The sequence below is a fragment of the Lissotriton helveticus genome, chromosome 1_2, assembly GCF_964261635.1.
Source record: "Lissotriton helveticus chromosome 1_2, aLisHel1.1, whole genome shotgun sequence".
NCBI lineage: Eukaryota > Metazoa > Chordata > Amphibia > Caudata > Salamandridae > Lissotriton > Lissotriton helveticus.
Window position 1 is genome coordinate 154722405 of NC_136058.1, and position 24054 is coordinate 154746458.

General features: G+C 47.8%; 1 protein-coding gene across 1 annotated transcript in view; it reads left to right on the forward strand.

Moving 5' to 3' along the window:
- Positions 1-24054, forward strand: part of NDC1 (NDC1 transmembrane nucleoporin) — a 290787-nt gene that overhangs the window by 161654 nt on the left and 105079 nt on the right. The window lies entirely within an intron of this gene.

The window sequence follows — 24054 nt, forward strand, 5'->3', positions numbered from 1 at the left end:
GCCACTCACCCACGCCACTCACCCACGCCACTCACCCACGCCACTCACCCACGCCACTCACCCACGCCACTCACCCACGTCACTCACCCACGCCACTCACCCACGCCACGCCACTCACCCACGCCACTCACCCACGCCACGCCACTCACCCACGCCACTCACCCACGCCACTCACCCACGCCACACCACTCAGCCACGCCACGCCACGCCACTCAGCCACGCCACGCCACTCACCCACGCCACGCCACTCAGCCACGCCACTCACCCACGCCACTCACCCACGCCACTCAGCCACGCCACTCAGCCACGCCACTCAGCCACGCCACGCCACTCACCCACGCCACTCAGCCACGCCACTCAGCCACGCCACTCAGCCACGCCACTCAGCCACGCCACTCAGCCACGCCACTCAGCCACGCCACTCAGCCATGCCACGCCACTCAGCCACGCCACTCAGCCACGCCACGCCACTCAGCCACGCCACGCCACTCAGCCACGCCACTCAGCCACGCCACGCCACTCAGCCACGCCACGCCACTCAGCCACGCCACGCCACTCAGCCACGCCACGCCACTCAGCCACGCCACGCCACTCAGCCACGCCACGCCACTCAGCCACGCCACGCCACTCAGCCACGCCACGCCACTCAGCCACGCCACGCCGCCACGCCACTCAGCCACGCCACGCCGCCACGCCACGCCACTCACCCACGCCACGCCACTCAGCCACGCCACTCAGCCACGCCACTCAGCCACGCCACTCAGCCACGCCACTCAGCCACGCCACTCAGCCACGCCACGCCACTCAGCCACGCCACTCAGCCACGCCACGCCACTCAGCCACGCCACGCCACTCAGCCACGCCACGCCACTCACCCACGCCACTCAGCCACGCCACGCCACTCACCCACGCCACTCACCCACGCCACTCACCCACGCCACTCACCCACGCCACGCCACTCACCCACGCCACTCACCCACGCCACGCCACTCACCCACGCCACGCCACTCACCCACGCCACGCCACTCACCCACGCCATGCCACTCACCCACGCCACGCCACTCACCCACGCCACGCCACTCACCCACGCCACGCCACTCACCCACGCCACGCCACTCACCCATGCCACGCCACTCACCTATGCCACGCCACTCAGCCACGCCACGCCACTCAGCCACGCCACGCCACTCAGCCACGCCACGCCACTCAGCCACGCCACGCCACTCAGCCACGCCACGCCACTCAGCCACGCCACGCCACTCAGCCACGCCACGCCACTCAGCCACGCCACGCCACTCAGCCACGCCACGCCACTCAGCCACGCCACGCCACTCAGCCACGCCACGCCACTCAGCCACGCCACGCCACTCACCCACGCCACTCACCCACGCCACTCACCCACGCCACTCACCCACGCCACTCACCCACGCCACTCACCCACGCCACTCACCCACGCCACTCACCCACGCCACTCACCCACGCCACTCACCCACGCCACTCAGCCACGCCACTCAGCCACGCCACGCCACTCAGCCACGCCACTCAGCCACGCCACTCAGCCACGCCACGCCACTCAGCCACGCCACGCCACTCAGCCACGCCACGCCACTCAGCCACGCCACGCCACTCAGCCACGCCACTCAGCCACGCCACTCAGCCACGCCACTCAGCCACGCCACGCCACTCAGCCACGCCACGCCACTCAGCCACGCCACGCCACTCAGCCACGCCACGCCACTCAGCCACGCCACTCAGCCACGCCACGCCACTCAGCCACGCCACTCAGCCACGCCACGCCACTCAGCCACGCCACTCAGCCACGCCACTCAGCCACGCCACTCAGCCACGCCACTCAGCCACGCCACTCAGCCACGCCACTCAGCCACGCCACTCAGCCACGCCACTCAGCCACGCCACTCAGCCACGCCACTCAGCCACGCCACTCAGCCACGCCACTCAGCCACGCCACTCAGCCACGCCACTCAGCCACGCCACTCAGCCACGCCACGCCACGCCACTCAGCCACGCCACTCAGCCACGCCACTCACCCACGCCACTCACCCACGCCACTCACCCACGCCACTCACCCACGCCACTCAGCCACGCCACTCAGCCACGCCACTCAGCCACGCCACGCCACTCACCCACGCCACTCACCCACGCCACTCACCCACGCCACTCACCCACGCCACTCACCCATGCCACTCACCCATGCCACTCACCCACGCCACTCACCCACGCCACTCACCCACGCCACTCACCCACGCCACTCACCCACGCCACTCACCCACGCCACTCACCCACGCCACTCACCCACGCCACTCACCCACGCCACTCACCCACGCCACTCACCCACGCCACTCACCCACGCCACTCACCCGCGCCACTCAGCCACGCCACGCCACTCAGCCACGCCACTCAGCCACGCCACGCCACTCAGCCACGCCACGCCACTCAGCCACGCCACGCCACTCAGCCACGCCACTCAGCCACGCCACGCCACTCAGCCACGCCACTCAGCCACGCCACGCCACTCAGCCACGCCACGCCACTCAGCCACGCCACGCCACTCAGCCACGCCATGCCACTCAGCCACGCCACGCCACTCAGCCACGCCACGCCACTCAGCCACGCCACGCCACTCAGCCACGCCACGCCACTCAGCCACGCCACGCCACTCAGCCACGCCACGCCACTCAGCCACGCCACGCCACTCAGCCACGCCACGCCACTCAGCCACGCCACTCAGCCACGCCACTCAGCCACGCCACTCAGCCACGCCACTCAGCCACGCCACTCAGCCACGCCACTCAGCCACACCACTCAGCCACGCCACTCAGCCACGCCACTCAGCCACGCCACTCAGCCACGCCACTCAGCCACGCCACTCAGCCACGCCACTCAGCCACGCCACTCAGCCACGCCACTCAGCCACGCCACTCAGCCACGCCACTCAGCCACGCCACTCAGCCACGCCACTCACCCACGCCACTCACCCACGCCACTCACCCACGCCACTCACCCACGCCACTCACCCACGCCACTCAGCCACGCCACTCAGCCACGCCACGCCACTCAGCCACGCCACGCCACTCAGCCACGCCACGCCACTCAGCCACGCCACGCCACTCAGCCACGCCACGCCACTCAGCCACGCCACGCCACTCAGCCACGCCACTCAGCCACGCCACTCACCCACGCCACTCAGCCACGCCACTCAGCCACGCCACTCAGCCACGCCACTCACCCACGCCACTCAGCCACGCCACTCACCCACGCCACTCACCCACGCCACTCAGCCACGCCACTCAGCCACGCCACGCCACTCAGCCACGCCACGCCACTCAGCCACGCCACGCCACTCAGCCACGCCACGCCACTCAGCCACGCCACGCCACTCAGCCACGCCACGCCACTCAGCCACGCCACGCCACTCAGCCACGCCACTCAGCCACGCCACTCAGCCACGCCACTCAGCCACGCCACTCAGCCACGCCACTCAGCCACGCCACTCAGCCACGCCACTCAGCCACGCCACTCAGCCACGCCACGCCACTCAGCCACGCCACTCAGCCACGCCACTCAGCCACGCCACTCAGCCACGCCACTCAGCCACGCCACTCAGCCACGCCACTCAGCCACGCCACTCAGCCACGCCACTCAGCCACGCCACTCAGCCACGCCACTCAGCCACGCCACTCAGCCACGCCACTCAGCCACGCCACTCAGCCACGCCACTCAGCCACGCCACTCACCCACGCCACTCACCCACGCCACTCACCCACGCCACTCACCCACGCCACTCACCCACGCCACTCACCCACGCCACTCACCCACGCCACTCACCCACGCCACTCACCCACGCCACTCACCCACGCCACTCACCCACGCCACTCACCCACGCCACTCACCCACGCCACTCACCCACGCCACTCACCCACGCCACTCACCCACGCCACTCACCCACCCACGCCACTCACCCACGCCACGCCACTCACCCACGCCACGCCACTCACCCACGCCACGCCACTCACCCACGCCACGCCACTCACCCACGCCACGCCACTCACCCACGCCACGCCACTCACCCACGCCACGCCACTCACCCACGCCACGCCACTCACCCATGCCACTCACCCACGCCACGCCCCCACGCCACTCACTCACCCACGCCACGCCACTCCACTCACCCACGCCACGCCACTCCACTCACCCACGCCACGCCACTCCACTCACCCACGCCACGCCACTCACCCACGCCACGCCACTCCACTCACCCACGCCACGCCACTCCACTCACCCACGCCACGCCACTCCACTCACCCACGCCACGCCACTCCACTCACCCACGCCACGCCACTCCACTCACCCACGCCACGCCACTCCACTCACCCACGCCACGCCACTCCACTCACCCACGCCACGCCACTCACCCACGCCACTCCACCCACGCCACGCCACTCCACTCCACCCACGCCACGCCACTCCACTCCACCCACGCCACGCCACTCCACTCACCCACGCCACGCCACTCCACTCCACTCACCCACGCCACGCCACTCCACTCACCCACGCCACGCCACTCCACTCACCCACGCCACGCACCCACGCCACTCTGTCGTGTATTTCTATAGGTTCTGATTCGATCCCCCTATTCCTGACCCTATTCTGGTTAAACTTACTAGCTAGTTAACTAACAGTCAGCCCATGAGGCAAGAAAACCCCCATGATGCAGATACCGTTATCTGACGCAGTCACACTACGGCACAGGAACGTGTTATCTGATTAGGTCATAACGCTTGAGATCTAATTAGACAAGCGACATTCCTCCAGCCCCTGATAAGGCATACGACGTTCTCATAACAAATCAAACCTATGACAACCTGGATAATCCGTGCGGCCATTGTTTTGATTTCACAGAGAACTTTAGTAAAGAATGTGCTAACGAGCAAGTCGTATGACATCTTTATTGACGTACCTATGTCCATCCTTACGTCAATCCCGGCACCTTTAAGGTATAAATATTGCCGACCTTGCCCTATGCAAACACACGCGTGGTGACAAGACGGAGCAGCCATACTTGCCGAAGCCGAGAGCAGAAGCAGACCCCGCAGGCAGCAGCCCCGCCTTCCTGACGCGCTGAGAGACGCGCTGCTATCTCAAGCCGAGAAACCCAGCACCGGCGTTTCTGGGCAGCCCTCGCAGGCAGCCTGGAATATCGAGAGCAGAGAAAGAGATACCATTCCTCATTCATCCTAAATTCCAGGTACAGAACTGAATAACCCCTCCTAGAGAATTCTTTAGTTATTCACTTGGCAAAAACAAACTTAAACTAAACTGTAACTTTCTATTCCCGCCCACGCATTAGACTTAGGTCAGGTACACGGGGTAGGCGTATTTAGAAACACCAGTTGAGTACGTTTAGTCAAATGTATATGTGTATGTAAATATATTTTAATCATTTTAAACATCATATGGCTCAGAAACCATATCAATGTTTTTACAGTATTATTTTATACTATTGCTTCTAATGTATGCACTTTACTTAACTATAAGTATTGCAATAATATCGATCCATTTCTCTTGTACGAGAAAAGAGACTGATCAATAAATAACATCTTTTATTGAACACGCCCGTCTCTTCCTTTTCTCTACATTCTGATGAGACTAAGAATGCACGTACTGACTGAGTAAAATAATTGCCTTGTGCTCACACGACTCTCGAGATTGACTCTTGATTAGGGGAGAGCAAAGTTGTCATGTTCTATGGTTGTCAGAAACGAAATCCCTTCTTGTCTAATCAGGGGAGTTCATCCTTCCTTGAACATTCGAGAAAGTTTCTAGCGAACTCTGAGCTTAGCTGGCAAACCCAAAAATTAAGTCTAGTATCGACAGTAGTAGACCTAGTTAACGTCTGGCCTAGGCCTTTACTGCTGTAGGTACTATTCCAATGCGCAGAGCCTATTGGGAAAATAGGAGCTACACTACATGGCGCCCAACGCGTTTGGAAAGGGCGATAAAACTAACGTAAGACATTTAGAGTAATTCAGTCGTGCTTTCTCACTCAGACCCCTTCTCCCAAATACTCCAAAGACGTCTGGAGTGGGTGAAAGGTTAATTATATCCTCCAAAACCTCGCAGGAGGGAACTCCTATGTATGGTTCTTGGTCTAGTCAACGTTGAAGGATAAAACAGTTCCAGAATATTGTGCACCTAATCTCTGTTTCCATAAAGAAACCTGATCTGCAAACAAACATAATACCATCCTTTCTGTAAAATGGCAGAGAGTGATGATGAAAGAGAGGCAATTAGATTAGCTACTGAAATAGCAGCAGCTGATACTACAGCACTCGATGCAGACCCGGATATAATACTCATCCAGGTCGCCAAAAGGAGAGCTATAACTCTAAAACTTATAGAAAATGGACTGACACCTAGAGGTGGTACAGTCATATTCGTAATCGAGGCACACGAATATCGGCAGACAGAGGTATACTATACATGGATACATTTTCCAGCAGCAAATGCTGTAACAAAGTACTTCCACTATTACAAAGTAGAGGAACCTCCTAATGAGTACACTCCTTTCGAGGAGGTGGAAGTACCACTCAAATTCCAAGAGCATTTGCTCTTATTTGATGGCGCCCTAATACATAACAATCACATTACAAGGCTCGGTCCTTTAGGAAGACCAGGAGCAACGTGGCCGGTCCTAGCCGGATACACACCACATCCAGACATCGAAAGAATGCCTGCAGCAGAGCTGTTAATACAGCTAAAACAACTACTAAAAATTCACAGACAATTAGTTCAGTATGTAATGCGGACTTCAACAATTCAGCCAGCGATTAAGCTTCCACAGCTGACCCCTCACCAGGGGAACACAAATAAAATTACACCACAGAACATCCAATCCTGCCTAGGTAAAGTTCCAGCTAAACGGGAACAAATACCATTCTGGTTGGCACAGAAAATTACCCAAATAGAGGCGGTGTTTCCTGACACCACCCCGCTGGAAAAACACAGGATTCTGACTATATGTCTCCCAATGGGAATCGCACCACACATTGAGGACTGTGACACTTGGGGTACAGTCTTTGCTTCCATCTATACAAAAACGCACGGTGTTCCATCCATTTCGGTAATACCAGATGTGCTAAAACAAATTCAAGATGAATACGGTCCAGAACCTGCTTTAACTCTTGGAATGAAATTACTGAAAGACTTCAAGCAGGTCTCGGCTATATTACTAGCCAACATAAAGGGTGAAGCAGCAAACGTGGCGATCCGCCAGAGGTTAAAAGAGACAGATATAGCAGACCAACCAGCTGAAATTGCCAGAATCATAGAAAAATCCTATGAAGAACTAGGCAGAGATAGTCTAGGTGGAATACCAGTAAAACCGCAACTGAATACAAGTCCAGAAAAAATATTTTTTAATAATAATTCACCAAAAAAGAACTGGGATGGAAATAAACAATCCAATCCTAAAGAAAAGAAATTCCAGTCCAGAGGAAGGTCTCCTAGGCGAAGAGAGAAATCTCCAAACCCGAGACAAAGGTCACCTCAGAGTGAACCCTCTGGGAATAGATATAACCTTAGAAATAGGGATAATATTAAAAAACCTGATAGATATCAAGACATTGATACACGTCCCTCTCAATCTTTTCAGAATTCCTCGCAGAAATCGGAAAGAAGAGGACGATCAGAAGAGCACGCCAAGTCCAAAGACAAGGAACCTGCTCAACTGAAAAAGAAATCACAATTTCCAAAAAAGAAGGTAGCCAGTATCAAGGTAGTTAACAATGCCGAGAATACTGAGGACACAACTGAAAAACGGAGAATGGGCTCAGACAATGCTAGACAGCGCAGCAGAGGTGAGCATAGCTCGCAAAGTCCTTATGAATCATCTGGAGACAGTGGACACGAATGAATACCTTCAAGTGGAAACTGCAGATACCAGAGTTAGCAAGCCCCACAAAATATACGAGATAACATTACGTATAGAGGGAGATAAGACTAGGAAAATAAGGGGACTATTTTGGGATAACCTATCCAAGGGCTATGACATCCTTCTAGCTGAAAAAGACTGGCCACCAGAGTTTGTCAGGGAGTGCCCTCATGGCGAAGAAGTAATTATGCCTGCCTTCTCGAATCAAATACCGATTCATAAAAAATATACACTTGCTAGAAAGTGGGCAGTGGCCTTAGCACCTGCTTTATATAAAAATCATGTAGGATGGGATGAGGATTCTCCTCCTCACAAAGTCCAGTTAAAATCACAACCTACTGCACAAAGGCAGTACCCAATTAAGCAAGAAGCTAAAAAACAAGTAAATGAAATACTAGATCAGCTAGAATACCAAGGGGTGATTGAAACTTGCACCTCACAAATGAACAATCCTTTGTTTCCGGTCTCCAAACCAGACAATTCATATCGTCTAGTTTTGGATTACCGACACCTTAACACATGTTGCAAAACTTTTGCAGTGCAAAACTCACACAGTGCTGCACTAATGAATAACATAGTGCGCAAAAAATACAAAACAACCTTGGACATCTCCAATGGATTCTTTTGTCAAAACATAGCACCAGAGAGCAGATATTTAACTGCATTTTCAGTAAATGGCACTCAAAAACAATTCTGTCGGTTAGCCCAGGGGTACAAGAATAGCCCGGGGGTATTCTCAGCGAGAGTAACAGAATTACTACAACTATATGATGATGAAGCATTATCTTATGTCGATGACATTTACTTAACAGATGATGACTTGGAGACTCACTTGAAAAGAGTGAACACCATAATACTTGGTTTCGCTGCAGAGGGTTACAAATTCAACTTCAAAAAGTCCAGAATTGCCCATCTGACGGTCCTATTCTTAGGATATGAGTTATCAAGTGAAGGCAAAAGCCTGGCAGACAATTTCCTAGAGAAATGTGCCGTAATCCAAGCTCCTAAAACACTAAAAAACCTACAGTCAATTCTAGGCTTCCTAAATTTCGGAAGAACATATATTGCAAATTACGCAGAAAGGGTCAAACCCCTTTACGATCTAATTAAACCAGACTTTAAAAGATCCAGTTGGACTCAAGCACACACAGAAATTTTGAGATCCTTACAAACAGACATGCTAATTAAAACAAAATTAGAAACCCGTGATAATACACGCAACCTTGTGATCCGAGTCATCCCAGGGAGATGCGGATTCACATACCTGACCTCTAATGAGGGAGAAAAGGTACCAATTGCATTCAAATCACACTTGTACACTAAGGCTGAAATGAAATTTAGCCCAACGGAAAAAATTCTTACAGCAACACAGACAGCTATAGCAAAAGAACGAGCCCTGGCACAAGGTAAACGAATAATAATCGTGACACCAATACCAGCCTTAGAGGCGGTAACAAAGGCAAGCATTCCAAATGCTAAAGCACTCCATCCAAGATGGATACAATGGGCTAACTCTCTTGCTGCAACAGACGTGATGTACGAATTTGATCCTCATTTAAAAACACAAGAATTTCTCCAATATGAATTTGAATGTCCTCCGCCAACCGAAATTCTGCCTCTAGATGACTACGGCTGTATAATATATACAGACGGATCAGCACAACCCGCAGTAGGGGGTAAACAAGCTTACAGTGCTGCGTGCGCGATTGTTAAAGGTCGTTGGCACGAAGGGAAATTTAAACCAACCCTCACTAAAACACAATCCCTAGGAGATTGTACAGCTCAGCGAGCTGAATTACTAGCATTCAAGATGGCGCTTGAAAATACCGATCGAGAATTCCCCACGCTCATAGTGTGCGATTCGTATTATTGCGTTCAATCTTATAATGAATACTTGCAGATCTGGCTTCAGAATGGTTTCAAGGATGCGAAAGGTGGCACAATCAAGCATAAAATGCTCTGGGAACAAGTAGCTCTTTTACAAAAAGAACTACCAAAGACTCACGTAATACATACACTGAGTCATCAACGTGATGGCGTTCACGTTGCAGGGAATTCATTGGCTGATGAGGCCGCGAAGGCAGCTGTGCAAACGGCTTCCGTAGCTGCCGTCACCCGGTCAAAAACAAAAATAGACAGCGAAATATTACAAGCTGTCAGCGCTTCAGAACCACTCCCTAAAGGCTTTCCAGTAAAATACTCATACATAACTGATACAAACAATGTTCCTTTTGCTCGAATCCCTGGAGTGGGGGATAGGGCAATTCCAAACATGGAACATAGGTTAGGACTGATAATAGCGGCACACGAAGGGCTTGCTTCTACCCATGCTGGCGTCTCAGCCACTGTATCATTATTAAAACAGAGATACTGGTGGCCACAAATGAGAAGACAAACAAGGAACTATGTTCTAGCATGTGAAATATGTCAAAAAATGAAAGTATCAACTGTGAGACGTCCAGCACAGACGCCCCTTCTAATCTCGGATAAACCATTAGCCTGTGTTTATCTAGACCACTGCGGTCCCTTACAAAGGGATGGTAACTATAAATATATCTTGGTCGCAGTGGATTCATGCACGAGATTCATATGGATGTGGCCCCAGCGAACGGCTGACGCCAGAACTGTTATAAAAGATTTGCGAGTCTTTATCGGCACATACGCAATTGGCATTCTGCATTCGGACAATGGTCCTGCTTTTAGCTCTCGGGCTTATAAGGAGGCCATGGTCAGCATGGGCGTGCAATTGCGGTACTCTTGTCCATTTCACCCTGAGGGGAACGGAATTGTTGAAAGAAAAAACCGTGACATAAAGCAATCTATAACGGCAAAGCTATTAGGTTCGGGAGCTGGGTGGGTCAAACATCTAATAAGTGTCCAACGTAGTCTAAATAACTTGCCAAGGAATTCTCTGAAGGGATTCAGTCCGTACGAATTATTATTCGGAACTAGGATGTTGATCTCTGACCTTGATAGTCAGACTTCAGTGGTAACAGAAAAAAGCTTTGATGTCAAAGACCGTTTGGCTATTTTGCAGGACTTAAACAAAACAAGAAAAGACCTGAGCAACATACAGTTGAAAGAACAGCCAACGACCACTGAAGAATCACCACCTGTCCCAGCAAGACCTGTCTGGATTCCAAAAGTCGGGGATCTAGTCAGGGAGAAGATCGCGGTAAAGAAGGAATTTGGGCCTTCTTACAGAAAAGCAGTTCCTGTCTTGTCTGTCAACGGGACAAGATCAGTTGTACTACCGCCACTTGCTGGAAAAAAGGAGAACCGAGTTGTATCCATCGACCTGGTAAAACCACAACATGTGGCCGATAACAAACAGTAGGCCAAGTGGACTCCCAATAAGTAGCAGAACACCAAGGTTTGCTACCAGTACAGAGGTCCTATCAAAGAGGCTCATCACATTCGAAACGCCTACAGAAGAACGACAAGGACTATGCAACAATGCAATAGAACTTAGACCTCTGAAAACCCAAATAAAGACATTTAGCAGAGACACACCAATCTATACAGAAGTACCAAGTGAAAATGCGAGAAACAAAAATCCTGAACCAATTGGAACAATTGACAGAACTGCATCCGGTTACTTCATCAACTTCGATGATTCCTCTGAAGGCTTCAGCGAACAAAAGACACAGCCATCATCAAAATCCTTTAAAGACAAAGCTAAGGAACTTTTGAAACAACTGAAAGAAACATATCTAGTTTCTCCATGGATTGAATTTTGGGTGGGTTTTGGTGCATTTATCCTCATACTTTGGCTCATCATGGTATTTACCTTGGGACGCTTCATTGAGGGAAAATATGCTAAAATGGACACAGCAAGTCAGAACATCAACTTGGTCCTCAAACCACACACATCTTCACACGTCGAGAAAAGAGAACTTTCTTCAGAACTTTCTTCAGCCAACTTCACAGCAATTCCAATATCTGGTGGGGTAGCCTGGGACAACACTGACTATGAAATTTATGGTCCGGTCGAGATCCTGAAATATCCACACCAAATCAAGATCTCCTTGAGTGACTTTGCAAAACCAAACTCATTTGCTGATGATTGGGACTTTGAAAGTATAAACAATATGATGTCTGACTTAGTAATGTCTGCTAAATTTACAAAACATGATTATTTGCAGGGTTCTACAAATTATGACAGCATGTACTGCTATAACCATTATGGTAACCATTTCTTGCATAAATCTGCACAACCTAGAAATGTTTTAAATTTTAATCAATGGGAACATTGTGCTACACCTCCAAAAGGGAGCTCTAGAACCGTGTATGGCAAATATTCATATTTTTCAGGTTTTAACATAACTAATGCTGAAACATTTTATTACAAATTGTCAAACAAGACAGGGATGAAAACCATGATAACCAACACAAAATTGATATATTCAGATTCTTTCTTTGAAAAAATGAATACTTTTGGATTTGATTATTGGGACAAACATGTTGATTTGAAAAGTGTTTGGGGTACAAAAGAATGGCAAGTACAGGGTATAGAAGCTTTGTTTAGAGCCTGCATGATCCCAGAACAAATGATATTTTTAAATGACACCGTTCAACAAACCACCTGTCTTGGCTTAGCCAAAATCAAAGATTTAAATAACCTGTCTATTCCAAAGCCAATAATGTTTAGCAATAACTCTGAAACAGATGAAGAAATAGACATAAACCATATACTTAACCAAAACAGAACACATCCTGATTGGAAACAATGGTTGATCTGGCCCACAGATACAAATAACTGTCAAGATAGATTCCTGAATAAAACACAGGGTTTCAAAATGACCAGGCCAGACCCTAGATATCCTCAAAGACATCACCCAGGGATAATAACAACCTACAGTGTGGGCAAATTATGCCTTCAATGGCTACAAACTTTCACACTGCCTGAAATTAAGCAACACCTAACTTTACTTACTGATGGTGCTGACTTGCGTGATTTCATAATGGGACCACGCAAACAGCGTCAAAAGCGTTTCATAGCAGCCTCTGTATATGCAGCATACAATGAGGCCTGGAAGGTTACTCAAATTGAGACAGCAGAGAGAATACGGGAAATTGACCGTATTAATTTGGAAAAATCACTTTCTGTAGTGGACAATGGGTTAATGACTCTGTCCTCCAGAATTTTTTCATTGGACAGCATTGTGTCTTCAGCAATCGACATATTATCGCAAGACTTACTGTTATTACAACATGGTCAGTCACAATTGCGTTCTATTGTACAGCTTGGCTGGACGTTACAAAATCTGCGTTCAGGCTATGTGCCTTGGCGTTTAATCAACACAACGTCACTATTTCAAATCTTTAACCTTACTGATAGACAGATCGGTATGGCGCAGAAGGGTGCTGATTATACAATCTTGAGCATTGAAAAACTAGAAAGATTACCGTTGACAATGTCAGAACGACCTGTCAGTGAATGGATAATCCACGGAATCATAAATATTCCAATCTCAACCTTCAGGTTTCAATACTGCCAAAAATATATACAGGCTGGCATGTACGAGAAATTGGGAAAGGGGTACCTTAAAACAACATGGAACCTGCCCTATTCACATGCATGTGTCAGTAACAAAGGACAGAAAGTGTTTCTTAGTGGCAACAATTGTGCTATGTCACTAAGCGGCACGCTTCTGTGTAACGGTATTAGTTTGCACGGAGCCTGTGAAGGGAATTCATACAACCTTTCATGTCACCAGCAAGGCGCACCTGCAACTGAAATAGAACCATTCTTTCAAAGACTCTATAATGGGAGTTACATTCTTATTGTAGACCGCAGATGCTGTAGTCTTATGCCCGGGACTCCTTATCTCGTCACTACGACGGCGAAGGTCAAGTGCTGTGGACGTTCTTTGTTTCCCAGCTCCTTTCCAGACAGGGAGGCAAGGGCATGGCCCGGTCTGAAAATTACTTCTATTCGAATAGACACTTTAAGCAGAATGAAAACAGTGCTTCTTCAGACGCCTACAAGGCTCACGTCATCTAAAGAAACGTATGATCTACAAGTCGCAAGGACGACTGCAGAGATACATACATTATTATCAACTAATTCCCCCGTACATTTCGCGGAAATTCTGAGCGAAATCTTAAATATTTCTGATACCACTGGGGTCTCAAAGGTATTTAAGACAGTATTTTCGATGGCATTAACACCATTCAAAGCCATACTGGGTATTTTTCCAGATTTCGTCCATTCGATTTTTGGCGGACTTCCCTTGATCCTGGGACTAATTGCAGGAATCCTATTCCTAGTCCTTATTTTTCGTTATGGCAACCCATGTCACAGATCAAACTCTCACGACAATGGAAGATACGATCCTAGCCATTGGATACCGGGACCGGATATCAAAAATCCTGGGACTCTCCCGGCTTAGAGACCTAAACATGACTTGGTTTCTATCATTTCGACCAATGTGGCAAAGGTGTGTTTTACCTGTACTAAGGTGTCTGCTATGCGGAGAAGAATGCGTGTTAGACACCTGTCTGACGCTACAATCGGATGCGCCGGTGGATGCAGATACACTGTTGGTTCCTACCAAGGTTCACGCACTGTGCTGCCCTCAAAGGCTGCCAATTCTGATGACGGCATTCCTGGAATCTTCACCACTGCGATTGAAGAGTAGTGAAGTTCAAGATGAAAGCAGCATCGAACAGGTACGACCTTCTGTCAGCAATGCAAATCAGAATGTCAATGGAGACAATCATGCGCATGAATGCATGGTTACCCCTATTTCCGACTTAGAGGAACTTTCCCATGAAGCTGTTGACAGTTTTTTCGAAAGCCTGAATGATATGATGTTCTCTCCGGAACAGAAATAGAGACTTTTGAGTAAACTCGCACACGGCGTTCCCTGAATTCGGCCTTCAACTTTAAAAATAAAGTCACATGAACAATTACAATCCAGTTCACGGACAGCAACTTTTTTCAGCAAGCCCCTAAAATATTTTTCTATATATTTTTTCCCGGGACACTGATTTTCTGCTTAAAGTAAGAGACTATTCCTAGAGAACTAAGATTTCTATTTTAGATACTTTATAGACTTTATAGACTTTAGCTGCCCGCTGGTATGTTCGCAATAGATTTTATGTGATGAAATGGTTTCGACTTTTTTTCTGTATAGCCATATTAAGAGCCATTTCATGTGTATTTCTCATATACCAACAAGCAATAATACATAACAATGCGTGTTTACTTTTGCATTTAATTCATAGCTTAAGTGCATACAATATATATGACTGCAATTTTTCAGTATATTTGAAAATTTCGAAATGCATTTATGTATTTTGGGGTGGTAAGGTATACACTATACTCTATAGTATGTTGTACTATGTTATACTATGCATAGATTAGTAGATATGACCATAGTTAGCGTGGAGTGGGTGTCGTGTATTTCTATAGGTTCTGATTCGATCCCCCTATTCCTGACCCTATTCTGGTTAAACTTACTAGCTAGTTAACTAACAGTCAGCCCATGAGGCAAGAAAACCCCCATGATGCAGATACCGTTATCTGACGCAGTCACACTACGGCACAGGAACGTGTTATCTGATTAGGTCATAACGCTTGAGATCTAATTAGACAAGCGACATTCCTCCAGCCCCTGATAAGGCATACGACGTTCTCATAACAAATCAAACCTATGACAACCTGGATAATCCGTGCGGCCATTGTTTTGATTTCACAGAGAACTTTAGTAAAGAATGTGCTAACGAGCAAGTCGTATGACATCTTTATTGACGTACCTATGTCCATCCTTACGTCAATCCCGGCACCTTTAAGGTATAAATATTGCCGACCTTGCCCTATGCAAACACACGCGTGGTGACAAGACGGAGCAGCCATACTTGCCGAAGCCGAGAGCAGAAGCAGACCCCGCAGGCAGCAGCCCCGCCTTCCTGACGCGCTGAGAGACGCGCTGCTATCTCAAGCCGAGAGACCCAGCACCGGCGTTTCTGGGCAGCCCTCGCAGGCAGCCTGGAATATCGAGAGCAGAGAAAGAGATACCATTCCTCATTCATCCTAAATTCCAGGTACAGAACTGAATAACCCCTCCTAGAGAATTCTTTAGTTATTCACTTGGCAAAAACAAACTTAAACTAAACTGTAACTTTCTATTCCCGCCCACGCATTAGACTTAGGTCAGGTACACGGGGTAGGCGTATTTAGAAACACCAGTTGAGTACGTTTAGTCAAATGTATATGTGTATGTAAATATATTTTAATCATTTTAAACATCATATGGCTCAGAAACCATATCAATGTTTTTACAGTATTATTTTATACTATTGCTTCTAATGTATGCACTTTACTTAACTATAAGTATTGCAATAATATCGATCCATTTCTCTTGTACGAGAAAAGAGACTGATCAATAAATAACATCTTTTATTGAACACGCCCGTCTCTTCCTTTTCTCTACATTCTGATGAGACTAAGAATGCACGTACTGACTGAGTAAAATAATTGCCTTGTGCTCACACGACTCTCGAGATTGACTCTTGATTAGGGGAGAGCAAAGTTGTCATGTTCTATGGTTGTCAGAAACTAAATCCCTTCTTGTCTAATCAGGGGAGTTCATCCTTCCTTGAACATTCGAGAAAGTTTCTAGCGAACTCTGAGCTTAGCTGGCAAACCCAAAAATTAAGTCTAGTATCGACAGTAGTAGACCTAGTTAACGTCTGGCCTAGGCCTTTACTGCTGTAGGTACTATTCCAATGCGCAGAGCCTATTGGGAAAATAGGAGCTACACTACAACTCACCCACGCCACTCACCCACGCCACTCACCCACGCCACTCACCCACGCCACTCACCCACGCCACTCACCCACGCCACTCACCCACGCCACTCACCCACGCCACTCACCCACGCCACTCACCCACGCCACTCACCCACGCCACTCACCCACGCCACTCACCCACGCCACTCACCCACGCCACTCACCCACCCACGCCACTCACTCACGCCACGCCACTCACCCACGCCACGCCACGCCACTCACCCACGCCACGCCACGCCACTCACCCACGCCACGCCACGCCACTCACCCACGCCACGCCACTCACCCACGCCACGCCACTCACCCACGCCACGCCACTCACCCACGCCACGCCACTCACCCACACCACTCACCCACGCCACTCACCCACGCCACTCACCCACGCCACTCACCCACGCCACTCACCCACGCCACTCACCCACCCACGCCACTCACCCACGCCACGCCACTCACCCACGCCACTCACCCACGCCACGCCACTCACCCACGCCACGCCACTCACCCACGCCACGCCACTCACCCACGCCACGCCACTCACCCACGCCACGCCACTCACCCACGCCACGCCACTCACCCACGCCACGCCACTCACCCACGCCACGCCACTCACCCACGCCACTCACCCACGCCACTCACCCACGCCACGCCACTCACCCACGCCACGCCACTCCACTCCACTCCACTCACCCACGCCACGCCACTCACCCACGCCACGCCACTCCACTCACCCACGCCACGCCACTCCACTCACCCACGCCACGCCACTCCACTCACCCACGCCACGCCACTCACTCACGCCACTCACCCACGCCACCAATAGGTCTCGCAGTAGGAAAGTTGGAACCATTACAATTGCAAATAACAATGCCTTTTATTTTTTTTTCATTTTAAAAACATAAAGGGCTTTGTCATTTACAAAACCAATAGCTCCAACTTTCCTACTGCGAGACCTATTGGCAACGCCAGTGCTTGTTCTCTTTCTATGTGTACTGCAGAATGCAGCACACATAGAAAAAGGAAATCCGAGGAGAAATAAAGGTATTTCTCCTTGTTGCACCTCCCTTACGCCTTCCCTGGGGAGGCATAGGAATGTTATTTTATTTGTTCAAATTGTCCTCACCTCTTCCCAAAGCTTTAAACCGGTCCTTCTTGGTAAATAGGACCATGCAACCTAGCACTACTGAATGTGCTTTAGCTCATCTACTGATTGCACCGACCATCTGCATGAACTCCTATATCCACCGTCATTTATGCTCATACCTAATTGATACTAATTTCAATCCACCTCAAATAAACTAGAGAGACATGGAATGGTCTCCTGGAGAGTATTACACTATAAACCCTTTACAAAAATAACCACTGGATTAACCACTTACCTTGGCTCCTGACCAAGATGCAGATCTGCATAAAGCACTTCATCACCTTGTTAGGACTAATAAGCGCTATATAAATGTAATTGCATTACAGTACTTTATAAATGATTTGTTAACTCTCCGTAGTGTCCACTCCTGGTCCTTCCATCCCCTACCTACTTATTAATGCAGATCAGCTGAAGGGCTAAGAGTCAGACGAGGGGTAAGCCTTGAGGTGTGATCTTGGGTTAAAGGGTGAGTGATCACACTTCTAACCAATACCACTGATTCTGGTAGCACACTCGCTTGGTTAGTGAGCTGTCACATTTCTTTGACGCAGCTGGCCTTGATTGCAGTGCACAGAGACCATTCACTGCCATACACAGGGGAAAGAAATTAGAGGGAACATTGTTCAGCACTCATTGGGATTTAAAGGGACTTCAAATTGTCAGTGTAGTGTGGCACCACAATACCTATTGCAAGGATGCACATCAGTAGCGGCTTGTTGAAATTGCTGCTGATCTTCACTCAACAGAGCTGTAACAATCATGTAGACTGTGATTTTGTGTGGGATGTGTGTGTAATGTGTGTCAGTACAATATCATACGCTGATTACACACAATTTGTCATCTATCCATTCCAATGTCGAGGAGATTGCTAGGAGATTAAATAACTCCATCACCGCAATAGTCATCTGGATGCGCAACCATTGCTTAAAGTTAATTTCTGACAAGGCGGAGGTACTCCTTTGTGGCTTACACCCTTCTTTCTGGAATCCATCCTGGTGGCCTTCTAGGCTAGACCCTCTGCCGTTGCCGGTCCCCAAGGTTAAAAACCTTTGTGTGATCTTTGACAGAAATCTCACATTCAAATATCACATAAATCATCTGATCTGATTCTGTCTCTTCTTGTTGAAAACAAATGTTACCTTCCATTCCGAACAAGTTGCAAGTTACTGTGGTAATCTCTCTGGTGCTATCCTATTTGGATTATTCCAATGCCATCTACTTGGCTGCCCAACAAGCCTATTAAAAAAAGCTCCAGAAGCTGCAATTTGCTGCTGTTCGGCTCTTGAAAATACAGAAAAAACACAAATCTGCAGTAAATGGGCTCAAAGAGCTTAATTGGCTGCAAGTTGAGAGCAGAATTGCATTTAAATTTCTGTGCGGCACATAATGCCCTTCACGTAACCGGCTCTGAGAACTTGCAAAACAAAATCAGATGGTATTCTTCCTATAGATGCCTATGTTCAGCTTCATCTAAGATAATGATAGTGCCCAGGATTCATAAAGCTTCTTGGGGTGGCAGAAACTACGTACATGCCACAGACTAGCTGTGGAACCAAATGCCACATCACCTCAGATTTCAGGAAAATTTGCCCACTTTTAGGAAACAGTTAAAATCCTGGCTTTCTTCTCATCCTTACGAGTTGTGGTTTCTTACTCTTTCCTCTGTTCTGTTTTTAACCGCTACAGATCTTGCCGCCAGCGCCAAGATGGCATGATAACTGTGATAACCAACATTGCACTGTAGTTCCTTGTGCATAATGAAGTTTCTAATGGTAAAAGCATTCCATGGAGTAGCATGACACCCTTACAAATAGCACTGCAGGACCTTGTCGGGGTTGCAAGCCCTATATACAAATACCAATACAATACCATACCATGTGTTGGGTGAAAAATCTATCAGTGGTGCTTTTATATACATTTTTGGGAGCTGTATCAGTATTTCAGTTCCCTGCATTTTTTTTACTGCTTCTCTAATTGGCGTGTTGCTCACAACTTGTGGAAGTCAGTCTTTTTCAGCTCGTATCATTTCATAAGTGTCCGGTGAGTCCAGAAAATCTGATATTTTGGTTAGTATATCCCTCAATACAAACTTGAGAATTGAAAATTATAACTGGTTCACTTAAATGTCCATCTGGTGTTTCAGATTGGATATTGCCTTTAATTTCCTTGTTCATGAGGGTCTTGTATTTTGTGTTTAATGTTGTGATTTCTGCCACACTCAAATTGCTGTTGCCCTCATCCTGTTCTTCAGCAAGATCCTCTTTTTGCAAGGCATCATGTCACTTTGTTTCAGCTAGCTTCTTTTTCTGTCTGTAGTGCTATTTATGTCCTGATCCTTTTCTGTCCGCTCTCCCTTACCGATAGGCTTGGACCTATTTGGGTTCGTAAGAGGAACAAGCACCCTTGTGTGGATCACGTCTTCTATGTCCACAACATTGTGAAGGGTGAGAATAATGCTCATCCAAGGATTGATATCTCTCTTTTGCTCTGTTTTTAAAGGTTTTTTTTTTTACGTGTTATATCCTCTGTGCTGTGCTACATCTTTATGGTAGAACTGAAACTTATTTGTATGGAATGCCCTCCGAACCTCTGCCCACCCGAGTTTTTGAATTATCTCTCTGGGATCTCTGCATTTTCTGTTTCAGATTAATTTCTAGATTTTGTTTATTTTCTGGAGTGCCACTTCCCACTGAGACATAACTTGGCAATAAGCCTGATCGACTCGGATCATGCATAGTAGGTGCATCTCATTGGTATTTGACCAGAATGTTGAGTTGCTTTGTCTCTCACTAAAAACAAGCTCAGCCACAGTGCCTATATTCCCTTTTGGGTTCATACTACGTTCTGCCACAGGAAAAGCACTGTGCCTGAACTTGCTAAAATACATCACAAAGTACTCCAATAGAATACCATGTGTGGTAGAATACAGAGTAGCAAATATGTTTGCTCATGACCAGCATTGTTGAAGGCACCATTCCTGTTCATGGTTCTGTTTCTCTTGTGGCATTGAATGAAAATACAACACCTCTAAGGTTTTTTTAGTGATCCAAAATGAAATCTCGTTCAGTTTGCTGGGACAACTCCCCGTTATCGCATTAATACGCTCCAAACGAATTACTGATGTCCACTTAGTGCCCATCATCGTAGTTCCTCACTTTTGTACTATGTCATGTTCGAGCTGTTATTTTTTTAGTCTTATTAATGTTTAGCTGGATCAGGTGTACATGTAGCTAATCCATGTCGTGCTGTCGGTCCAGGCAAAGGTCTCAGACATTCTGTCTGTTGCAGGTGGCAACTCCCTTGGAACAAAGGCATGTGTTCTCTGTGTACTTTAATTGCATTTAATTAATTCAGGATGCATTAGAGGATCCATTAAAGCATTTCTAATGGTTGGCCCTCCTGCATCCTTAGCTTCTGTTAAAGTCCACTAGTAGATTTCTTTTGTGCTATTCAAAGTGTTACTCTGACAGTGTAATTTAGCACCCACATTAGTAAGAACGCTCCTGCTGACAGATGTGCAGTAAGGGCAAGGTGTACCATTTTAGCTGCATCTATCCACTGTTTATATTTCAACTTCTTTCTCCAAAGCCATTTCTTACAAAGACTTGAAAACTGGTGCTAGCAATTCACGTCTGTCTTTTATAACTATTATGCGCCCAACAAACCTCATCTGCACTAATGGACACTTTTCCTTTGTCTGAGATGGTCTAAAGTACCGCCGGACATCGCTGGTTTAGTTTCTGTGAAACAAATATTTGGAGTAAGCTACTGAGGTGCCTGCTCCTATTTTCAGTGGCTTGTTTGTTTTCTCCAAAACCTAGTTGATTTCCTTAGCACTAAGCAGTTATGACCTTTTCAGGGAAAATGAAAACTGGCAGTTGTCACTTACCCGTCTCACTTGCTTTCACTGATAAAGTCCAACTCAATCTTATGCAGTCCTCTACCCCATCTTGGTTTGTGGAGACCATAATCTTCCTTAACTTAGATAATGTAAGCTGTCATATTCTGCAGAATCATTGTCAAGTCTGCCTTTTAACTCGGATGTCGCCAGACCATATCTTTCTAGGAAATGTGGCATTGTCCGGTACTTCGATTAATGACATAAATACAACATCTAAGGATACATTTGTCTGGGACATATTTCTTCTCACGAAGTCAAGGTTGAATAAGAACACATAGACATATAACCAAAATAATGTAGGCTGATTTGGTGTCCTTTTACCTCCTATGTCAAGAAGGAGACATTCTGAAGCGCATACCTTAATGCACATAATCTGTGTCGGACATTCCTAAACTTATGTCAGAAATTCCAATCTCTGACAAGATTTAGGATATAAGGACGGTCACTTGACCACTTGTCAGGAGAGGTCCTTCGCCCAGATTATCTTCCAGAATTCTGCCAAAGACTGTCTCACCTACTGCCAGCACAATTCACACTTCGCAGGTAATGCATCTCAACTGTAGTTGATAAAGCAGAGTACCGGAGGCAAACCGGCTGATTGCTACCGCAGTGGGTGTTTGCTCTTCGCGGGGAACTGGGTCTTCAAGCCTAAGCTGATAAGGACGGCCTTTGCTGTGAACAAGGTATGCAGTATGTCTCTTCTCCCTAAAACTGTATACTGTAAGTTGCTCTGCGTTTAATGCTTTCATAGTATAGCGCTTAGAGGTTGGTATTAGGGTGATATGTTCTAGAGGACAATTTAACAATGCTTGGAATTTTCATGTTATTCTCGTTATTTATAACCTGTTTCGTTGCTGTTTTTATAATATTTTGTGTAGTTTAAAATGTATTGAGAAACAGATTGTTCCTGTAGTAATAAATACTTTTAAATGTAAGTGTTTATTCTTTCTAGTACAGTGTGTCTGATACTGTGAATAACAAAATAAGGTTTGTTGCTGTTTATACAGTGCCCCTGATCCATTTATGGGATTGTTAGTAACCCAAAACCTCTATATCCATTCCACATTGAATAGTGTTTGAGGGGCTACAATAACTTGTCTTTCACATCCATCACTGGTGCATTGAACCAAGTTCACCTGTGGATGGGAAGGCACCCCTTGTGAAGTTGCACTAAAGTGGTAACTTACGCTACATCATGGATAAGAGTATTAAGAGTCAGACAAAACTTGCAAGAGATTTTCACTCCTGTATTGCTATTTTGCAGTCAACTATTTTTTATTATATGTACTAGTCTTCCTTCAAATCATGTGGATAAGATCTACTATAATAACTTATCAACAATGTAGCTCATAAAGTGGTTAGAAGGGTGGATCCTAATTAAAATTCTAATCCATCACACATTTCTGCCTATGTTTCTAATAGCTGATTCATAGCTATACTATTTTAGTTTCTGTATGCCGAGTCATGTACTGAACCCCCTTGCATACCTTTATCATTAGACCTGAAATCTGAGACCCATCTGTTTGCATCAATCGAGATACTACTCCATCCTCCGTACCCCAATCAGCAGTATCCTTTAGCTTATTCATGTGTCATGTTTGGTGGTCTGTGGATTGAGGGGGGCCCCTCTCTCTTCTAGGTTTCTCTTCATATTGTACAGGGTAGTTAAGCAGTACCTTGTTCTGGGTTTAGCATTTATATAGAATCTGTAGCTTGTTTTGTCTCACCGGTTTCTCTGATGCAGGACTAAAGAAGGTTGTATGTTCTAGGAAAGCAGACCCCTAACTCTGTGTTATGCTAAATGCTGCAGAGAATGAAACAATCCATTCATGTAATCATTTATTGTAAAAGACAGAAAAATGTACAGAAATCGAGTCCATTTAATGTCTGCATAATACTGACAAGCTAACTTTATCATAGAACAGGCCCATCTCCTTAGGTCCTCTCATGCACTCAACACGTAAAACTGGGCCATGCTAACATGCACCAATTTCTGTGTTTTATGTAACGTTATCAAAACCACATTTCAGTATTTGGACATGGTGCCAGTGCTGCAGGTTTTGTATGGGATGGTCTGTGTTTATTTTGGAGAATGAGTCCAGATCGGCGTGGGGCCAAGGAAATAGGATTTCAGTACTCCTGGTGGAGCGAGGGAGAGAATGGGTTTAGCAGGGAATTGGTAATTCTTTTCTGTTTTTATTAGAAATGTGTGGGTCTGTTGCAGCATACAAGAACTCCTGGAATGTAGAAAAACCGTTTGGA